The following is a 19,812-nucleotide window of genomic DNA, read 5'->3' on the forward strand; positions in this document are numbered from 1 at the left end:
TTAAAACTCAGCCAGAGGAAGTTTCTGTCTCATCCCCCATCCTTCCCTAGCACTCAGACCATTAGGCCAAGCAGTGATCCTGCTTTCAGTAATTCATGTGTCTCCCAGGAAAGTCATCTAGCTACCAGATAGTTCTGGCACTTGTCCTTCCCTCTGCTGAACCTCAGAAGCTGTTCAAGAAGAATTCAAGCTTTGTTGGACCAGAGAAGAATCATGACTCCATAACCCAGCTGTACTAACTGGAAAAAGAAATGCTGGCTTCTAGTTCCTCCTCCTCCTCCCCAGAGTGGTTTTTTTTGTGCATATCTTATCCATGATCTGAAGTCCTGGGAGCTAAGCCTGAATCACCCAGATTATGGTATGGCAGCTGGAATCCTGGATTACAGAAAAAAATTGGGAATATTAGGGCAACATGGAGAGAGAATTGCACCTTTCTCTTCTTCCTCCTTCCCATTAGGACTGTTTTCCTATTTGAATGAAGGACCAGAGGGACTCCCATAGAGAGGAGTCTTAGAGCTCTGGAAGCCAAATAGATGGATATGAAGGGGAAATTACAGCTCACCCTTGCTGCCAGGAGGAGTCAACTTCAGGCAGCTGTAAACTTGAGTATTACTGGCATGGATTTGTAATGAGCATTGAGATGAGACTAACAATGTACACTGGCTCAGACACCAGTCTGGTCCTGTATGCTGCTGTGGAGATCCAGATGTCTAAAACCAAGCTGTTAATACATCTAAATGTTGGTAGTTTACTGCCTGGTTTTTTATATAATCCTCAGAATAATATTTGCTTTTATCAAAATAATGATATATGCTACATTAGACTTTTTGTTTAAACAGTTAAAACTGTTGAGATTAAAACATTAAAATCAGCATCAAAATGTTGTATTCAGTGAGGAACTTTGACACAGGAGTTTTATCTGGAGCTAAGGTGAACAGTTCCTCTGTTTATTTTGGAAATTTGTCTCCATTACCTAAAGCTCTAAGGAATAAAAGTAAAGCACTATGCTTATATGCTACCATGACTGTTTAAATGGGATTGAGACAATGAAGTAATTCAGAATATTATCAACTTGATGGTGAAGTGGGTTTGCCACTAAAACATGCCCCTTGCCTTGGATGTTGCAAAACTTACATAATTGTAATATTCTGTAGCTTCCTGAAGTTTTCTCCCCGAAATAGCAAATCATAATCATAAAGTCATAAAACAAAAATAAATGTCTGGACAAGATTCTTCTGGCCATTTGCAAAACAACATAGTAGAAACTCATATCACAAAACTATGAAATGGTTTGGATTGGAAGATACCTTTAAAGACCATCTAGTCTATCCCCACTGCCATATCTGAACTACCAGTCTGAACTCTCCCTATAATCAATGAAGGGAAAAAACACATCTAGGATTTGAGCTATCTCATTCTAGAATAGGTGCCCAAAGAGGTTAGGAGAGTGATTTTCATTGCAAATAGGTGAAATTGAAATTAATGGATCCCACCCCACAACACTGAACTTGTTAAAAACATTACAAGCACTGATCAGCATGGAAAGAGCATTAGTATAATATTTCATGATGGTGCACTGATTATTCATTGATTTATTGACATTTTTGCTCAGTCATAATCCAGCCAGCTAGGAAATGAGCCCTGCCTACTCACTAGGCTGGCAGGATAAGCTTCATCTGGTGTGCACAATGATTTCTTTCATGAAACCATCTTGGTATTCTTATCAAAGAACATTTATGGTTATCTATTGACTCAAAATGGAAATGGGAGACTTTTCTGAGCCACAAACATTTTTTACTCATAACGTCTAGAATCGCTGAAATGGAATTTGACAATAAATCCTTGACAGAACAATAAAACCATAAGGGTTTTCTTTTGTGGGGTGTTGGGGAAGGTTGTTTTTGGTTTTTCACAATCATCTCATGCAAGGTTATGCTCATCTCAGTGTTACCCAATAAAATCAAGTGTACAGAGGAAAGACACATGTCCAAGACCTTTGTTCTTTAAAATATCAGACGGAGAAAATGCATTTATCATTATAGTCTTAAATGGTATAAAAAAGAGTGGTAGGAAGAAAGACAATGTGTCCCTGCCTTTGCCAACAGAACTAAATTCCACTTTAAAACCAAGACTATTTAAAACACACTGGTGATTTATCATGTCAAAACCAAACAGCTATTTAATGGCAACAGATAAGACATCACACCTGGGTCAAAATTTCTTCAAAGAAGGACTTGCTAAGTAATTTAAGGGATTTGGCGGGGGGGATGTGTTTTTCTCAGAAAGGATTGTATTTGGGGGGGAAATGCAGTCCAAATAGAAAAAGAAAAAAGCTATAATTTATGGCAAAATATGAGTCAGTAAAGCAATTTCAGAAACAATGAAGGGAACATTAATAAGACTGTTATTGGAAACAAAAAATAAGGAAGAAAAGGACGGAGGCAGATAGACAAAAAGAAATACTATTTTTTTAAAATGGAAGAAGAATGAAGCAAAACAGGAGAGGTCAACTTGAAAGAAAGAAAATGTTAAATATTATCAAGATCCAAAAATTTGCTGCACTCAAGTCAGCATGAAGGGAATTTGGCCCCAATCCATCTTTGTGTCCTGGATGTCATGTTGAAAGCAAATTCAACCTGTTTTTAAATCAGAGCCAAATCTGCCCCAAATCTGTCTGGCTATCTGGGCCTTTGAGAAGCTGGGGCTCATCAGAGCATAGCTGGTAGCCAAAGGGTACACCAAGAGACAGCTGTGGTAGTTCTATGGCCACTGGGGATGCCTGGAGAATGAAAGCAAGGAGGTTAAACAGCTGGCTTTCCCTCTGGAAAGGACACTAGGACACAGTGGATCTGGCCAAAGTATTTTTAGAGACATGATTAAGTGAGGCAGCAGGGTTTATTTTTAAATTAAGATGGAGGGTTATCAGTTTAAGTTTTGAAATAGGATTGAAACCACAAAAATAAAACCCAGTTATTTGGCTCTGCTGTAAGACCCATCCTAACTGCTTAGCCCAAGGTTTTCTGGCATGGGAGAAACTCAGCTGATTTAGACCGGATGCAGCCCTCCTCAGCTGAGGGATGTTTGACTTTGGGTTGTTTGGGGAGGTCAGTTAGAGAGCAAACACCTAATGTTGCTCCAGGCCAGAATCAAAACCTACCCCTGCAAAGATTTGGGCTGGGGAAACTTCCTGGACCTTTCCCCTCCAGGAGGGAACTGGGATGTGCTGATATGGGGAAATGTTATATTAGGACTTCATTTGGGGACCAAGGGGAGGCTTGGATCTCTTTTGGCTTCATCCATGGCAATTTGATTATTCTTAATATCAAGTAAACTGGTATGTTTTCTCCCCACCCCTGTCAATAGCAATATTCTCATTATTTCACTGGAAGGCTCTTTTTTTGTACAGTGGTTTGGATTAAATTCCTTTTTGTTCTTTTCAAGTATTTATATTTTGAACTAAAAGCTGACCCCTTGGTGTGTTTTGCAGAATGCTTAACTTGCTTGGGTTTCTTGGGGAGAGAGAGGGGTGATGTCATTCACCACTTGATAAGGCTGAATCCTTTATCTATCTGAACTTGGACACTGGGGAGGAATGGGAAAATCATTCCTCTTCCTTTCTGTCTCAAATCCACTTAATTTTTTTTCTCTTTGTAGAGAAATGCAAGTCTCCACTTACTCCTAGACTTTATAAAACTTGCTTGAGCAGTCCAGAATTCTTTAAAAGACAGGAAACAGAGACATAGAAAAGACATGGAGGAATAAGAGGCAAACGAGATCCTTGTGCATTAAGAGGGGTAAGAGACATATAATACTCTTCTAATCTGTGAGGAGCTCAAATTCAGCTAATGTAAGTCATTAGAGAGACTCCAGTTTCTTCATCTGCATTAACCTGTGAAAGACTGGAAAAGACTCTGTCCTATTTTTTCATGAAAATTAAAGTAAACTGTGCTAATGGATTTGCACACACAAGGCTACATAAGAAACTGGTTAAAACAACCAGACAAAAACTATGGACAAACACAAGGGCACTCTCAGACAACTTCATTAAACAATTTCAAGGCATTTCAGTGCACCAGCCCTTTACACTGAAAGTCTATGACCTTGCTAATGTAAGAAGATTAATCAGTGGTTTACAGGGGTTGTAGTAAAAGGCCCAAAGTGTCAGTATACTGTTTCACATCTGCCATTAAGTGAACATAATGTGTTTCTAAACTATTTCAAACTGTGTTTTTATGTTGTTTGTTATCGAAAAGATTTGTCAGATCAGCTAAACCTAGGCTGATCTATGAATACTATTTCACTGCTGTAGTGCATTTTCTTGCTGAAGTTTCAGCTGAATATATTACTTCACTTTAATACAAATGTTTTCTAAACCCTATTTCATGATACTCACAAGTTAAAATAGCAGCTACTCTCTGAAGTTTTGAGTCTATCATTATTCAATATGACATTAAGTTATTTGCTATTACAGTTAATTCAGACCCAGGAGGATCTTTTGTAGATTTGATTTGTTGGGGAAGAGAAAGAATATGAATGTACTTTCCACTGTCTTTGTTAAAAAAACCTATCTTTTAGAATTTACTTAATTTTGTCTGAAAGTTTCTGTCAAAACCATTAATAACATCATTTTGTCAAAATTTATTATCTCTACCATTGATTTGGATTAGTATTAAGAGCACCAAATATTAGGAAGTGAAGCCATGGAAATGAATGTTTTAAAGATATTTTCCAACTGAAATGATTTTATGATTCTATGATTCCATGACTCTAAAACATATTTAATTGCAATGGTGAGAGGAATTCAGGGAATCAGAATGTATATTACATGAACTGGGATGCAATTGGAGTGACAAGACAGAAGTTTACAATCCAGCCTGATTGGAAGTGTGATGGATCCCTGCAGCCTCTTGCCAGCTGACAAAGGACTGGTACGTTTGTCAGCACAAATGAGAAATTACAGACTACTGAACACAACAGAGTGTGCTGAAAGAGGAAGGAAATAAGGACTTGTTTTATAGTGACTGGGTTTCAAAAAGGTCCTCTGCTGTAACAGACATTCCAGATTGTAAAAGGGTTCATCACCTAAAGTACAGGAAATTGTCAGATATGGGTTTGGGTACTGTGGTCAAGGTACAAAATACCCAGATGTGCTATCTCTGATATGCTTAATACTCTGTAGCACAATTATGATGAATTACCTTCTGCCTGGGTTTTAAGATTCTGCTCTCATTCTACACATGGACTGTTACAGTGACATGGGGAAGTTCCCACTATTAGCTTTCTCATATTCCTCATATTCTCATTCCTCAGTCTTTCAGCCAGTGGAAAAAGGATTTGAATCAGTAGAATAAGGAGGCCTTTATTCTTGAGTACATTGTGATGAACTTGTTTAAACATAATTTTTAAAATATATACACAAAGAAATACATAAACTATCTGAGAAAAAGAATTGCCTGTGGCTTTTACACAAGAGATGTGCTACAGATGAGAAAAGCTGTGGACAAAAGACTTCAAGAGCAGTTTTTTCAAGCTGAAATTGGCTCTGATTCAAATATTCTTGAAAGACTAATTTTCTTTGGATGGTAATGACCATAAGTTGATGTTAATAATGCAAGTCAATTCTAATAATATGTGGCTTTAACTGCAATAACCACAACAATATTATGCAAAAGGAACAACTGCCATGAACTTCTTTCTGGTGTGCAGAATTTTGTTTGCAGGTGGAGTGGATTTTATATCTTCCAAGAGGGACACTTGAGATATTTCTGGTCACATGGCCATTCCTGAAGCTTGAAACGACAGGTGAGATAGTATAAACCTTCTGTTCTTGCAGATTCATTACATGAATTTATGCCTATTGTCTGGTGGATATAACTTTGAGTTATATTGGAATAGAAATGTATTAGACTATGTAGGCAGAAATTAAAAATGTGCACAAAGAGATGAAAACAGAAATGAATATTGGCATTTTTCTCAAGAAATGCAAGACACCAGACTGAATATTTAGAGACTATTTCACAGGGTAACAAACTTCATGTGCTACTGCATATCACAGATCCTGACCATCACATCACAAACAGGTTAAAGTCTCCACAAAGAGTAAATATGGAAGCTATGTTACCAGCTCTAAATTTTAGTGGATCTGTTTATCAAGTTAAGATTAAAGAGAAAATTAAGGGGGACTCAGTAACCTAACAATGCATTTTGTTTCTTCTAGACTTCTGCTTGGGCTCCTACTGCTGCTTGATGAGACCATGTATATTCTCTGTCCTGTGTTACATCTGGCAGCTCTCCATGCATTTCTTCCCCACCTTAGCAGAACTAAAGTGAGACAATTTACTTTAACATTCTTATTCAATCTTTCCCCCCAGAAAAGATTTTCTTGACTACCAGTTATGAGGGTTGTTGCAACAGGCCGCCTACATGGAAAAAGTAGAAGTCTAGAAAACTTTGGTTTATGCTGGAAAGAGAATGATTGTGTCAAAATGCTGCTGTGGGTTAGATACCCAGGTAGCCTGCTATTATGAATGCTAATGGGGCTACAGTGACTTCACAGCGTGCTGGAAATAAGACACAGGATAAAGCCCATGTTGTGATCTGGCTGCGAGAAGGAAAGGACACAAAAAAGCTCTTGTGGATCTTGTGGACTTAGTGTTTTGTTCACATGAAGGGGTGACATGGAAACAGCAAAGCCACAGGCATTATGACTAAGTTAATTTCATAGGCAGCAGAAAGGAATAGAAGGCTGCAACAAAGGGAATAACTAAAGTGTCTTAAGGCTGCAAAGTGCAGTTCAGTTACACTTCCTCTTCCGAGACTTCATCATGCACCTGGGAGCAAAGTTATATTGGTATGGAAAATGTTGGGCAGCCTGAAACAGAGGTGATAGTAGAGAGCAAGGCAGCAAGCACTACCTTAATTAAGGCTCATGGGTTGTCCTGAGGCTTGTCCACATGCTGAGGACAGTTTTCTCATGCATTTGAACTGCAGAACACACAAAAATTGTGGCCCCAGGATACTACTTTCCATTGCCTCTCCAGGGAGTATGTGTAGCTTGTATTTTGTATGTCATATGTGTCTTATTACTCTGGCCAACGTGTGGCTACACATTTTGCAGAGCTCGGGGATCACACATAGCCTAGCACGTGACAAATTCTAGCAAGGATTTATACAGTTATGAAGGCCCAGATGCCTGAAAAGTGTGGAAAGCATGACTGGGGATCTGGGTTATGGCAGCCTTGGTGTCAGCAGCCTGCTGTCAAGCACAAGACACAGCTCAGCACCTGAGCCACACTTTGAAGTTTAACATTTGCCTGCAGCCAAGAAACTTCCACCCCACTGGAGTATGGATTAGCACAGTGCATGGAAAATAAGCCTTCACAGTTAGTTTATAATTTATCATTTTTACTTTTCTGTATGCTTTTGCACATGTTAGAGAGCAGCATTAAGAGTTAGGGACTCTGGGGGGGGGCAGGTGAGGTGGTAGCAGATGACATAGATTTGCAGAACAATGAACTAATTAACAGCATGCTTTCACAGATTTTTGAACCATGTTGTTATTTTACATCACCTTGTTATCCTGTGCTGAAACTGCAGAATTCTGCAGAGGATGGTACTTTTTAATTGTAAACACTTAGATTGCTAAACCACCAAGATTCTGAAAAATATATCTATTTTTTCTAACAAAAAAATGAAGAGTATCAGGCTGGTGACCAGACAACATCCACAGACAGGAGTCAATGTTTAAGCAGATATAGTGAATTTGTGCAAGCTCAGAGTAGCAACAAATAGCACTACATCAAAACCTTAGAAAACAGAAAACTGTTTTGTTCTATTTACCCTGATTTAGACTAAGGAATCTTTGGGAATCAACAGATTCCAAAAGTGAGTTAGTGTTTAGGGCAACAGTGCTGTGTCATTATAACGTTCTCTTTTAACACCAAAAATCTCATTTACCCAGGAGACAAAATGAGGCCAAATCCTCATCTGATGTCAATCAGCATGATTCCTTTGCCATTAGCATGGCTTCAATGTGTTTGGTGGAGCAATAGCAATTTACTTGTGCTGAGAGCTTTGCCCTTGTATCTCACAGTTCAAAGAAATTAAGCTGCCTTCCAAGGTTTCTGACTGAAGTTGTATATAGTTTAGATCTTGTTGCAAAAAGCCTGCTCAGATATACTTTTTCCTTTCTGTTTCAAATGATTTTGCATATTCATCACATGAGTTTAATGCAATATGTTTAATTTTCTTCAAACCATGGCAAACCAAGAAATATTCACAGGTTATGCCAATGGACCACTTTGCAGAAAAAATAAAAATGCACTTAGGTTAAATTTGTGTTGTTGAAATGGTTTCTTTTTTTCCCCTTGTTTTTAAATTTGCAATGAAATGTGAAGAAAGTTAGCATATGAGACATTTTACATCTCATTAATAACATTTTGACAGTTCTGCTTTGAAAGCCTGCTCAAAATAATGCAAAAATCCAAGAAAATTACGTCAATATTATTTTAAGTTAGAAAAGCACCCTTTTTCATTTTTACTTTTCTTTGGTCATGTTTAAAGTGACCTGTCTTAAATGTGAAAAACACTATAAATTCAGTTATAAGTTGGAGATATGCTTTTGTCATTATTGAAATTAACAGGAAAATCATAGAAATTACAATTTTCCATGTTTCATAGTGAGAACACCCTACACAGATGTTAATGGTAGCTGAGATCAGGAGTGCTGCATACTTCCTGCTGCTATGATAAGTTTTGCAGTTATTTTTCATACCTCTGCCATCACTAGAGTAAACTCTTTCATTAAGTGAGGTATTGGGCAGGTTTATGCATTCATTTTATTTTATGTTTGCTATGGTAGCCCTAAAAATCTCACAGACTTTCACATGTGTGTGCCTCACCTGCAACAGGCTACTTCCTCCATGATGAATTCACTCAGGAGGTGAATGCTGCTGAAGAACAACAGGCAAGATTTGTGTGGAGTTTGTGAGAGAAGGATAGGACCTGAGTGGGGTTGGTCAGCCCCCATGGTGAGGAGGACCTGCCCATGAAGGGCTTAAGCTCCAGTGGAAGGAGGCTTTGAGGGACTCAGTATCACCAACAAGGAGTCAGGTCCCTATTGCTGATCCTGAGCTGGGGGTCTGAATGCCAGAGGTCTTCCCTAGGAGGAAGGAAGCAAGAAATGGTGCCAGTAGTCTGGAGATATTCACATATCATTGCATGAAGTGGATTATTTGAGGGAGGAGGACATGAGAGAGGATCAAACCTCTTGGAGCAGAGCTACCTAAAGAGGAAGCTCCTAGTTTCAAATTTCCCTGCACCTTTGTCATCTTTTCTTACCAACCCTGTGGCCATGGCAGGAAACTTGGGTTCAGTATGACCCTGCAATCAGAAAAACATGCATCCATTCATGTCACTTGGGATTGCCACCATGAATGTGAAGGGGAGAAAAGTCAGAGTGGGTGAGGACATGGTGAGCCCCGGTGCTACCTGGGCCTAGAAGGATCTGAGGGCACGTCTAAAGAAATAAGCCATTGTAAGTAGAAAAGTAGAGAGTGTTCCTCAAAAGAACACAAGATGACCAAAACAAGCTGTTTCCAAGCAGATCCTTGGAAACAGCTAGGGCTCTGCTGGCATGGCTTCGTCAGCAAGTCTGGAAACTCCTAACTGAAGCACAGTTCCAGCAGCCAGGCTTTAGTGTAGATCAGGACTCAAAAAGGGCCAGGATGCTCTGATGCATAATTTCCAATGCAGGTCCCGCTAGATTAGGATGTGTTTTTCATTTGAAGTTGAGCTACTCTAACCCAGTTCCCTCCAAACAAACAAACAACTGAACTAGTGAGCAAACAGCCCTGTGGGAAGGATGGCTTATTCGAGCACAGCGGGGAGCAAAGTGGGGTGGGAACCAACTGGCTCCAAGTGCCGGCGCTGGCCTTGTTTTCCCCTACAATTTTCATCCTGTTTGTCGCTGTTACCAGGGGTTCACAAACTCAGAGCAAACATCTGGTCTGGTTTAATACCAACAAGAAAGAAAACTGGATATTAATTTTGATATGATAGTAAAGCTCACGCTGACAGAGCCACCACACCATTTACAATCTCTAAAACTAAATTGGTTTTCATAAAACCTTTGCGAGATCATATTAGGACTGACAATTAAAATTATAATGCAGCCAAGCCTGCTGAGGAGCAGTAAGTTTTCTGGGAATTTGGTCAGTTGGTTACACTGATTTTATATTAAGTTAGAGAAAATTTTATTCATGTAAAGGTAAAAGCAGTTTAAATCTGTTTCATACATTGCAGCAGGGTCTTACTGATTAAAAATACCTGGGCCTGTTCCAAACGTATCGTCATATTGGCTACATGACTGTTATAAGCAAACCCCCGCAAACAGAAAGATCTGAAAGTTCAAAGCTTATTTAACTGGAGAGTGCTTGTAAAAGGGAAAAAATGCCATTTCTGTATGGAATAATGGCTCGTAACTTTTCCAACATTATTTTTTTCATTAATATCACCTGAATCTGATATGCATGTTTCACAGCAGACTCTAAATAAGAAATCTGGTACCTTTTGGCATGTTATTCCTGTACCATCTGGCTAACAGGTACTGTACTGTTCTTGCAGTGTGACGCACCAAATAAAAAAGTCAGATCTTTTTAAAGTCACAATAAATTTCCCAAATGAGTTTGTGTGAAATGTTAAAACGCAGAAGATAGAGGTTTTGGGTTACATTGCCTCTAATTTGAAAGGGGGATAAGTGGAGCCAGGTGGGCTACTTAGCCAATACCTGCCTGTTCCAGCTTCTTGAATCTGTGAACATTACACCCGGATACAGATGGAAATTGGAAACAATAAATGATTATTACAGAGACTTTATCATCCTGTAACTGGTGCATGAAAGATGAGCCACTCTTAAGGACACTCTGAAAGTGTGCTGCTCAGGCATGTATCTGGACAGATGTGGAGGAGTAGGAATATGCCATATATCAAGTGAGAGGAATAAGATTTCTTAATTCCACTGTGACAAGCACAAGCATCTTCTGAAAAATAAACCTCCCCTTCTCAGTATTAATCCAGTTTCTTTCTGATGTCTCTTTTTTTGGTTAGGATGAACATCTCCCACTTCCAGAAATCTGTTCCATCCACAGATGGAAATTGGGGATGGTAGAAACAGACAGATAGAAAAAAGGGGGTCACAATACCTTATTGGAGTTACAGCTACAAGTCATAAAGGCAAGTTCAGACAGTTAAGTTCTTCACTCCCACTGGCCACATCAGACTTACAAGTCTGTATTCCCCCTAATTTTCAAAAAATATACATTTCAGAACAACAACTGCAAATAAAGCCAAATCAGAACATACTCAATGACATATTTCTTCACTGTGAGACAAAAATTTTCATGTGGATGGCCTGATTTTTTTGGGGAATGACTGGGAAGCACAAAAATTTCCATCACAAAATCTCTCACTTTCTTCCAACTTGTTTGGCAGAGGCCAATTACCCTGTGGCCTGTGGTCCCTGCTGCCTGTTCCATGCCAGCTGCTGGGAGCAAAGGCTGAAGGAAAACCATGGCTCTAGGAGCTTTGGCAGCTCAGCTCAGACCCATAACAACCTCAGGTGAGCCAAATCTCTCTGCAGAAGTGTCTGTCTTTTGCCATTAACGAGGAAGGTGGGAGCTCAGGCCTTTCCTTTGGAAGTCTTGAGTTAGTGACAAAATGAATGCTGAGAGATGAAAAACCTCAGCAGGGGAGAATGATCCCCTCTGCACATCTCTATAACCAGCTGGCAGGCTCTTCATTTGTGATGGCAGATCACCACAGACAGCACAAGTCCCGATAAAGCTTGTAAATATTGGGGCAGGCCTTCCTATGCTTGCTTCTGAATTTCACACCTGTGAAAAGGTTTTCTAATTCTTTTTGGGACAAGTACACCAAGGGTCTGAGCATCAGGATGCTATACCAGGGACTGGGTGAAGAGCAATACATAAAGCAAAGGCAGGGGTCCAGTCAGCTGTACCCTGAGTAGAGCGTGAGTGCTGTAAGGGCATGGCAGGGCAGTCCATGTGGCATCCTGGGGGGATACTGTGGCCCTGCAGGGGGATCCCGCTTGCACAGATGGGATTCAGAGTCCAAGAGCTCTACTCAGGAGCCTAAGGCATACCTCTGTTTTAAGGGACAGGTTTTGTTCTTTCACAGTATTGCAAGGCTTTCTTAAAGTTCACTGAACAAAGTGCATGAACTTTGGGTTAGAAAGGAGGGGGCAGAGGACCACTGTGTTGGACTTTGGTGATTAAGTTTGCTCATGGCTTTTTCTGCCTCTCACCCTCATGCATTACCATTCTTTACATTGTCTACTGTTGTCAGCCTTTTTTCCTTCACAATAGTCAGCTCACTTCAGCTCCTTGTCAAGCATCACCAGGCTCTGCAATACAGTAATTAGTTAAAGGGCTGATAGGGAAAATAAAACATGAGCTGGAACAGCAGGACTGCATTTAAAAGAAAAACAAAAACCTCTTCCAAAATACCTCCATGCATAAGAATGGGAAATTATTCATTGGAATTAGATCAAATCAGGGTATTCCACAAGACACAAGACTTCACTCAGGAGGTACCACTGGAATGAAGCGCAATGGTGAGCTTAACACCATCTCTATTTAAAAGGAAAAAAAAATCTCTATTGTATGAGAAAAAAAACCCTCAATATTTTCAACATTTATATTCATTCTGAATTAGTGGAAATGCCACAAGGATGGTAATTCTTTGGCTTAGCATAGAAAATGCCAGTTTCATAACAGCGGTATATGTTAACATACTTGTTCCCTTTGGGGTATTTGTATGTCTTGCCAGCTGAAATAGCACCACTACTTAAAAACTAGTACACAAACGCCTAACAGATGTACAAGTTCACACAAGAAGAAATAAAAAATTCACAAAACCCCTCACTCTTTCACAACTAATCTTCTTTAATGTAGCAAACACAGCCCACTTGCTCTTCCTTCACTGTGAATGCTTTCTTACTCTGTGAGATCCCTGAATCCCAGCCTACCCTTTGTTCTTTCATATTTGAAATAGCTGTTGGAGTTTTAGAAGTGCTCTGTAAGACTTTTTTAATTGTCTCATGAGACTCAATGCTCTGAACAAGCATAAATAAATGTCTTTCAAAACTCTTGAGAAGGATTTACTGGGAGAGTTGAGGTGGGTACATTGCCCCTTACGTAACAGCAGATGAGCTATAACCCTCAGGGTTTCTTTTCTCCCCTTATCCACAACTGTGAGGCATTAATCTCTGAACAGTTTGATTGTAATTTAATTGGCATATTGGCCTTCATCTAAGCAGTTTTGAACTCCTAGTTATCCTTCTTTCTAGCTCCTTTTGTGACTTTGGGACAGAGCTGCCTGGAGCTGATGTTTCTTCCTTCATTCTTTCTTCTGCCTCCTGTTTGCTGTGTCTTTTCTCCAGGAGAGCATGTACATTTAGGATATTTCTAGGATGTCCCACAGTGTGTTCCTGCAAAGAGACAGCCTGAGAAAGCTGTGTGTTACCAAGCACAAGCAACACAGCACAGAGGTCTTTGCAAAATAAATCAGCCTGCAGTGTTTCCCTGAAGATAAATTTATCCTTAGAAGTACAATAAAATAGTCTCCCTGAACACAATATTAATTGGGCTTAGGTGCTTCTACTGTCCAAGCTAGCTTGCTTATGTTTGAGGCGGATTGTTCGTATGGCAGTGATTTGTGTGACACCACCTACATGACTCAAATTCGGCTCAGCAGTGGAGGATGTTTGGACTGATCAGTCACTCAAGTGAGTTTCTCCAAATGCTGCAAAGAGCATATGGTCTTGTGTGCTGTATGACACCAAAATAATTCTTATGCTATTAAGCAACCATGTAATTTCAGAAAGAATTGAGAGAAGAATGCTTCTAAACCAATTATTAGTCCATGCTTGCAGGAGCATAAATGAGGAATACATTCCTACCTCTTTGGAAGCACTCAGTGCTCTGCTGAGCATCCATTACCTTTATGGTCACTAAGCTGAACTAGATGACAGCTAAAAGATTGCAAATGCTGTATCCTTAACAGTGCTGTGAGTCTTGCTGGTTTACTGTCACCAGTGAGACCTAGATCATCTGGCATTTCCCCCCATGTTCTTTGCTGTAGATCCTGCCTATGGCTTTTGGGTTAGCTCTTCTCCTTTGTCAAGAGAAGCAGTAAATAAGCTGGTAAATCTGTCCTCTGCATTGTCAAATTGTAAAGTTACACCGCATCTGTACTTTCTTCTTCGTTTTGTTTTTTAATAATCTATTGGGTTTGTTTGTGCAAGTTAATGAAAATAGTATGTTATTGTTATGTAGTTATGCCAAAACACTTCACCAGAAATTTCATAAATGTTTTCTGGTGCATTGCCCAGTTTTGTGTGGTTTCATTTTTTCCCTTCATATAGAAGAAAAGCACATGGAAGATAAAGATCTTAGGGTTACTACAGCTAGAAAAAGCCCTGGGAAGATTCCCTTAAACAGCAAAAAAGGAGTTAATGAAAAATCAAGTACAAATGAATTATTGTCTGGCTGGCTAACAGTAAAGCTTTAAGGCCTCAGTCACAGCTTTTATTTGCAACGGTACACATTTATTCTCAGCAGGAGTCCAGCCAACTTTTGGGGGGGACCATTTGTGCGAGAAAGCACACATTACCACAGGGAGAGGTTTTGCCACCTAACATTTGCAGCTTCACAAAGTTTCAAAATTGTCCTTTGCTCATAGTAGCATTTCTTTTGGGCTAACGAGTTTCTGTAGAGTTAAAAGGAGAGGGTCTTTGCCTCCAGGGATTTCACAGCTGAAGGTCAAAAAATCCAAAGGGAATCAGCCAGGGTTTGGGGGTTTATTTTTTGTGCAAAAAAATGCTACAAAACAGCATTTCACTAGCATGTCTCTTAGGATGTCTCTGACTTGTTCTGTTAGTACAGAGAGGCAGTTTCCCCAGAGCACATCCATTATCTGTGCAAAAATGCTTGTTTTGGAGATGGCACCTGAGAAGTTCTAGAACTGTGAGAAAGAAAATTATAAGAAAACAAAACCTAACAAACTGTTACATAGTGCAAAATTTGAGTGCAATAGACTTGCAAGGAGGAATATGTGTTAAAGAGTAGAATCTGTCCTGCTAATGGTAATATATCTACTAATTTAATTTGAAAGCCTGGATTCTGATAAATCAGCTTTATATCCCATCTTTGCATCCTGTCTCTATACATCTACTGAAGTTTTGAGCTGTGGAACTCCCTGGATATTTTTAAGAAGCAAAATATCCCTCATTTTTGATTTCTCTGTTGTTCATGTTAAATTTAATGGAAAGCACTCTTTGATTTTATTCAAGTGGGATCAAACTCTCAAACATAATTTAAGACCTCAGCCAGTTCCAATTGCAGGAACCAGGTCCAAAAACTAACAGCTAGACTTGAATATGCAGATTGCCAAATGGAAGGAAAACAGGCTGAAAGAAGCATAAATACAAAGGACGCTGAAAATAATTTTATTGGAAATGAACACTGAGTCTGAATTAAAACCTGAATTGCTTTCAAATCAGTTTCAAAGAACTGATACAGAATGGAAAGGCCTTCTTAGCCAGCATTATGTCCCTTACCTTAGATAAACTAATCTACTAATGATGTATAGTGGAGTCACATACTTTTCTCTGATGCATCTGCCAAACATCTATATGTGCAAGTGAACTCACAGATCCTGGATTGCTTTCAGAGGCAGGCATGTAGACATATAAGTTCCCAAGTCAAAGTAATGTGACCCTCTTTGTAGCTAGATATGTTTTTTCTCTCTAGTTTCACGTACTCTAGTAGAAATTTCCCCAAGACCATCCACATCTGTGTAGAGTTATGTGAGGAGGCACGTACACTTTGATGAACCACATGATAAGGGCACAAATTCTCATTATTGGGTCCAGGTTACAGTATTGGGTCACAGCCTTCCCCCTGCTCCAGGACACCTCAGGCCTGAGTAGCAAATTTGGAAGATTTAAGATCAAGCAGACCAGCTGGATTTGACATTTAATTACCAGAAAATTAAACACAAAAGGAATGAAGTAAAGAAAAAGGAGTAAAGTCTTATGTGCTGACATGGGTGGCAGTAAACTGGGTGCCCCATGTTATTTCTGAATCCTGCCCACCACAAGTTCTCACCTCTTCTCACCCAGTACTCTTCTGCTCCCCTTTTCAACTTCACTTTTCAATCTGCAGACCTCTAACCCCTTTCACTCTTCCCCATCTGCAAATGATCCTGATCTGTACTTCCAGACCTCCTTGTGGCTGGTCTCCTACTGCCCATGCATGCCCCCTGGGTAAAGCCACGGGTTTTTGGGATGATATCCCATCACTCCCCTTAGACTTGTTCCATCTGCCCACATCCTCTGTCCACATCCACTACTTCTCTTCCATCCTGTCTGTATCAGCTCCATGCCCTGATTGTCCCTGGAGAAAGAATGGAATTTTATGAACCTGGTCACACAGTCTGCAGCCATGAAGAGCCTTTCAGAGCTCACCATGAGGGTGGCAGAGAGACATGACTTTGCCATGGATCAAAAACTGGGAAGATGTCATGGCTCTCCCAACATGTCAGGTGCCAGTTTCATGGGGGAGGAACATGAAGTAGGAGCCAGTTACAAGGGTGTGCATTATCTGAGACTTGACTCCACCATCAAAGAACTACTAATGGTTCAATAAACTTAAAATAAATTGTTAATAGTAAGTTGTTACCAAACTTACAATAAATATAACAATGTCTAGGACAGCTGGGGTTGGGAGACCCAAATATGGCACTATAAGTCTTGTAGAGCCACAGAATCAATTCAGTGAATTTTCTCACACACACAGAGACAAATTATTTTCATGAACATGAGTCTGTCTTGTCCTCTTCCTCCCCATTTCCATCCCTCTTCCTCCACCAGTAGAGGTACAAGAATAAAACAGATTTTCTTTTTCTGTCCTTGGAAAGACCCATTCCACATTAGTAACTTCCCTTTTGAAATCTAAACTGAAAAATTATGTGCACTAGCATACCATATTGTATTATTATTCTTGAGGCTGAGCTCCCCTTGGGTATCTATACAGCTTAAAAAAGCAGTGACACAGATATATAGTTGGACAGAGGATTTCCGGTGGAGCTACTGTCCAATGGACAGTGAAATTTTGGTGGAATGTGTTGATTCTGTCAGAATTTGTGCTGGGAGCCAGTCTGGTAAGCAGGTGGGTGGCCAGAACCACAATATATATTCCATTTTACATTTCTTTCATCTTCTGACTTTTCCTTCCATTTTGGAATAAAAAATAAATCAAATCTAGAAATGGTAATTTTTCTGTGGAGCAGGAATTCCTAAGCCATAACCAAAAAAGAAACTATTTGTTTATTTTTCCATTTGGCTCTTCCTTTCTGTTTCTCTGGCATCTCTCACTCAACTACCCTTCCTATTCCCCTTTTTTATTCCTTCTGTTCATTTTTCACCTTTCACTGTTCCATTTCTCAACTGAACGCTTCTCTCTCTCCTGGCTTTGCAATATATTTCATAGCTGATCCTTTGCTGAGCATGAACTCAGTAACACTGGAGCTGCACTTTCACACTTGTGTCGATTCAGAGGATTAGGGTACACAGGTTTGCCCCTCTTTATGAAGTAAGTAAGGTTAATGTATAAACTTCCTCTCTCTCTGCTTTATAGTCTCCTCGGTTTTATTATCTTAACTTGCCATTTTGTTTTAAACCCCTGATCCATATCTAAACACAACCTCGTGTGAACTACCTGGCCACCAACACCAGTACTTCACTGTAGCCTAGCTCCCCTCTTTGAGTATTAGAGTTGTCATTTGAAACAGGACTTTAAATTAGAAATGACTTCAGCATTCAGTGCAGTCCCTTCAGTAATGGAGTTTGCTAATGGAGTTCCTGCATTCCTATAGGCACCTTTTTCCTCTCAGCCTGAGAAAAGTTTTACCTCCCTTATTAGTTTCACTAGCAGTAGCACAGGTTGTTTTAATATTCTATGCTGCCTGTAACATATTGCAGATGTACCTGTGTGAAATGGTCTCTCGTTATTGGAATGCAATAAAAAGAAAACAAGCTTCTCAAGAGGAAAGAAGGTAAAAGAAAAAAGTTAACCTGGTTTGGGCCTGAAATTCCCCAGATTTTTATACTAACATTAAGGTTTATAATACAGCTATTAAATTACACGTAGAAGTGCATTTAAAAGGGCTCTGGGCTAAATTCCATATTCCTTCCTTTACTCTGTCCCTATGTCTGTTGCTGAAGCAGTAATGGAGCTTGCCTGATTAAGGCAGAAGAGTAACATTAGCAAAAGCAAGGTAGTGATTCTAGGATCTCTTCCCTGAAATTCAGAAGCCTAAGGTTATGCTTGTGCCACACAGAATGATGGACAGATACCTGACCCAGTGGAAAGCACACCACTGCAGAAGCAGCAGGGGTCTGGGCATCTCCTCTGTGCTGTACCCCAGCTCAGGACAGAGCATTTCAGCTCAGCTGCACCTTGTTGACCTGGTTGCGGCATGCTGGAGACTGGGGCTGGTGTTCACACACATTTCTGCACCGTAACTTGAGAGTAGTCTTTTTGTTACCTGTGCACTGTGTGTTCTTGCATGGTGTAGATCTACTGTGAGTCAGTTTTTAAATGGGACCTAGCCTCCCAGGTTAATGGGAAATTTTCAAATTGTCCATGGAAAACACAAGGGCCAAATGTTTTCCCTTGAAGGAAAGCCCTCATCTGGTATTGTTCTGACACACTGTGCCTTTTCTCATTAAGCATGCAATGTGTTAGAATACTTCAAATGAGGCAAGCTGTATCATATATATATGATAAAAGCTGTATCAAGCATGTATTTGTTGTCCCTAAAGGGAGAGGACTAAGAAATCCAACAGAATAGTACCCATGCTGATCTAAAGTATGTTTGACTCAGCACAAAAGTGGTAACAGGATCAAATTATGTGCCTGTGCACTTGTTCTGTGCACCCATGGCCATCTCTAAAGGGCTTTCAGATAATCTGAGCTGGCAGATGAACTCATTCTCTAATTCTAAATGTACCTTCAAATTGCTTGCAGGAATGTGTAGATATCTTCAGCAAGTAACTTGAAGCCAGTACAAGCATTTTCATTTGTTTTAATTCACTGCCTTTATGAAATGAGACCAAGGCAGAATGTCCCTCTCTTCCTCAGAAGAGCAGAGGATTGTGTCAATGCATTTCTCAGGGCAAGCTGCATTTTTTCACACCAATTTACTCCAAGTTCAGAAAGAGTTCCTTGCAAACACTGATTTTCACCCAGGGTTTGTTTTTTCAAGTGTAGTGTTTATAATGGATTCCTACAAGTTTAAGTGCTTTACTCAATTTACTTAATAATTTATATCAATTACCCATTGATGGTGCAGCTAGAAATAAGAATTTCTTTTGGCATGAGAACATCATCTATGATTTCAATGGACTCTGTGTACAAAAATGTAAGGGTTGATAGCAAATGTGTGGTTGTTGGTCCCAAGGCAGATCTCACTAAAAAATGAGTCCAAATCAACATTACTGGGCATTCTGACTTAGTTTTGTGTAAATCTATGAGTTTGGTGATCTAAAACTGGGGGATAAAACTGTAACTGGTCCTCTATATCTTGAGAGATGAACAGTGAGAAAGAAATAGTACTATTGTAGTGGAAAAAAAGCATTGTGCAGCAGTTGTTTGCAATGGGCTAGCTCATCTATGTGGTTAATTTGGCAAAGCTCTGCTGCCTTCAGTGAAGTTGCCCCATTTTATACCC

This window comes from Pseudopodoces humilis, chromosome 5, assembly GCF_049639895.1.
Source record: "Pseudopodoces humilis isolate 2021_Gansu_Grassland_sample_001 chromosome 5, ASM4963989v1, whole genome shotgun sequence".
Lineage (NCBI taxonomy): Eukaryota > Metazoa > Chordata > Aves > Passeriformes > Paridae > Pseudopodoces > Pseudopodoces humilis.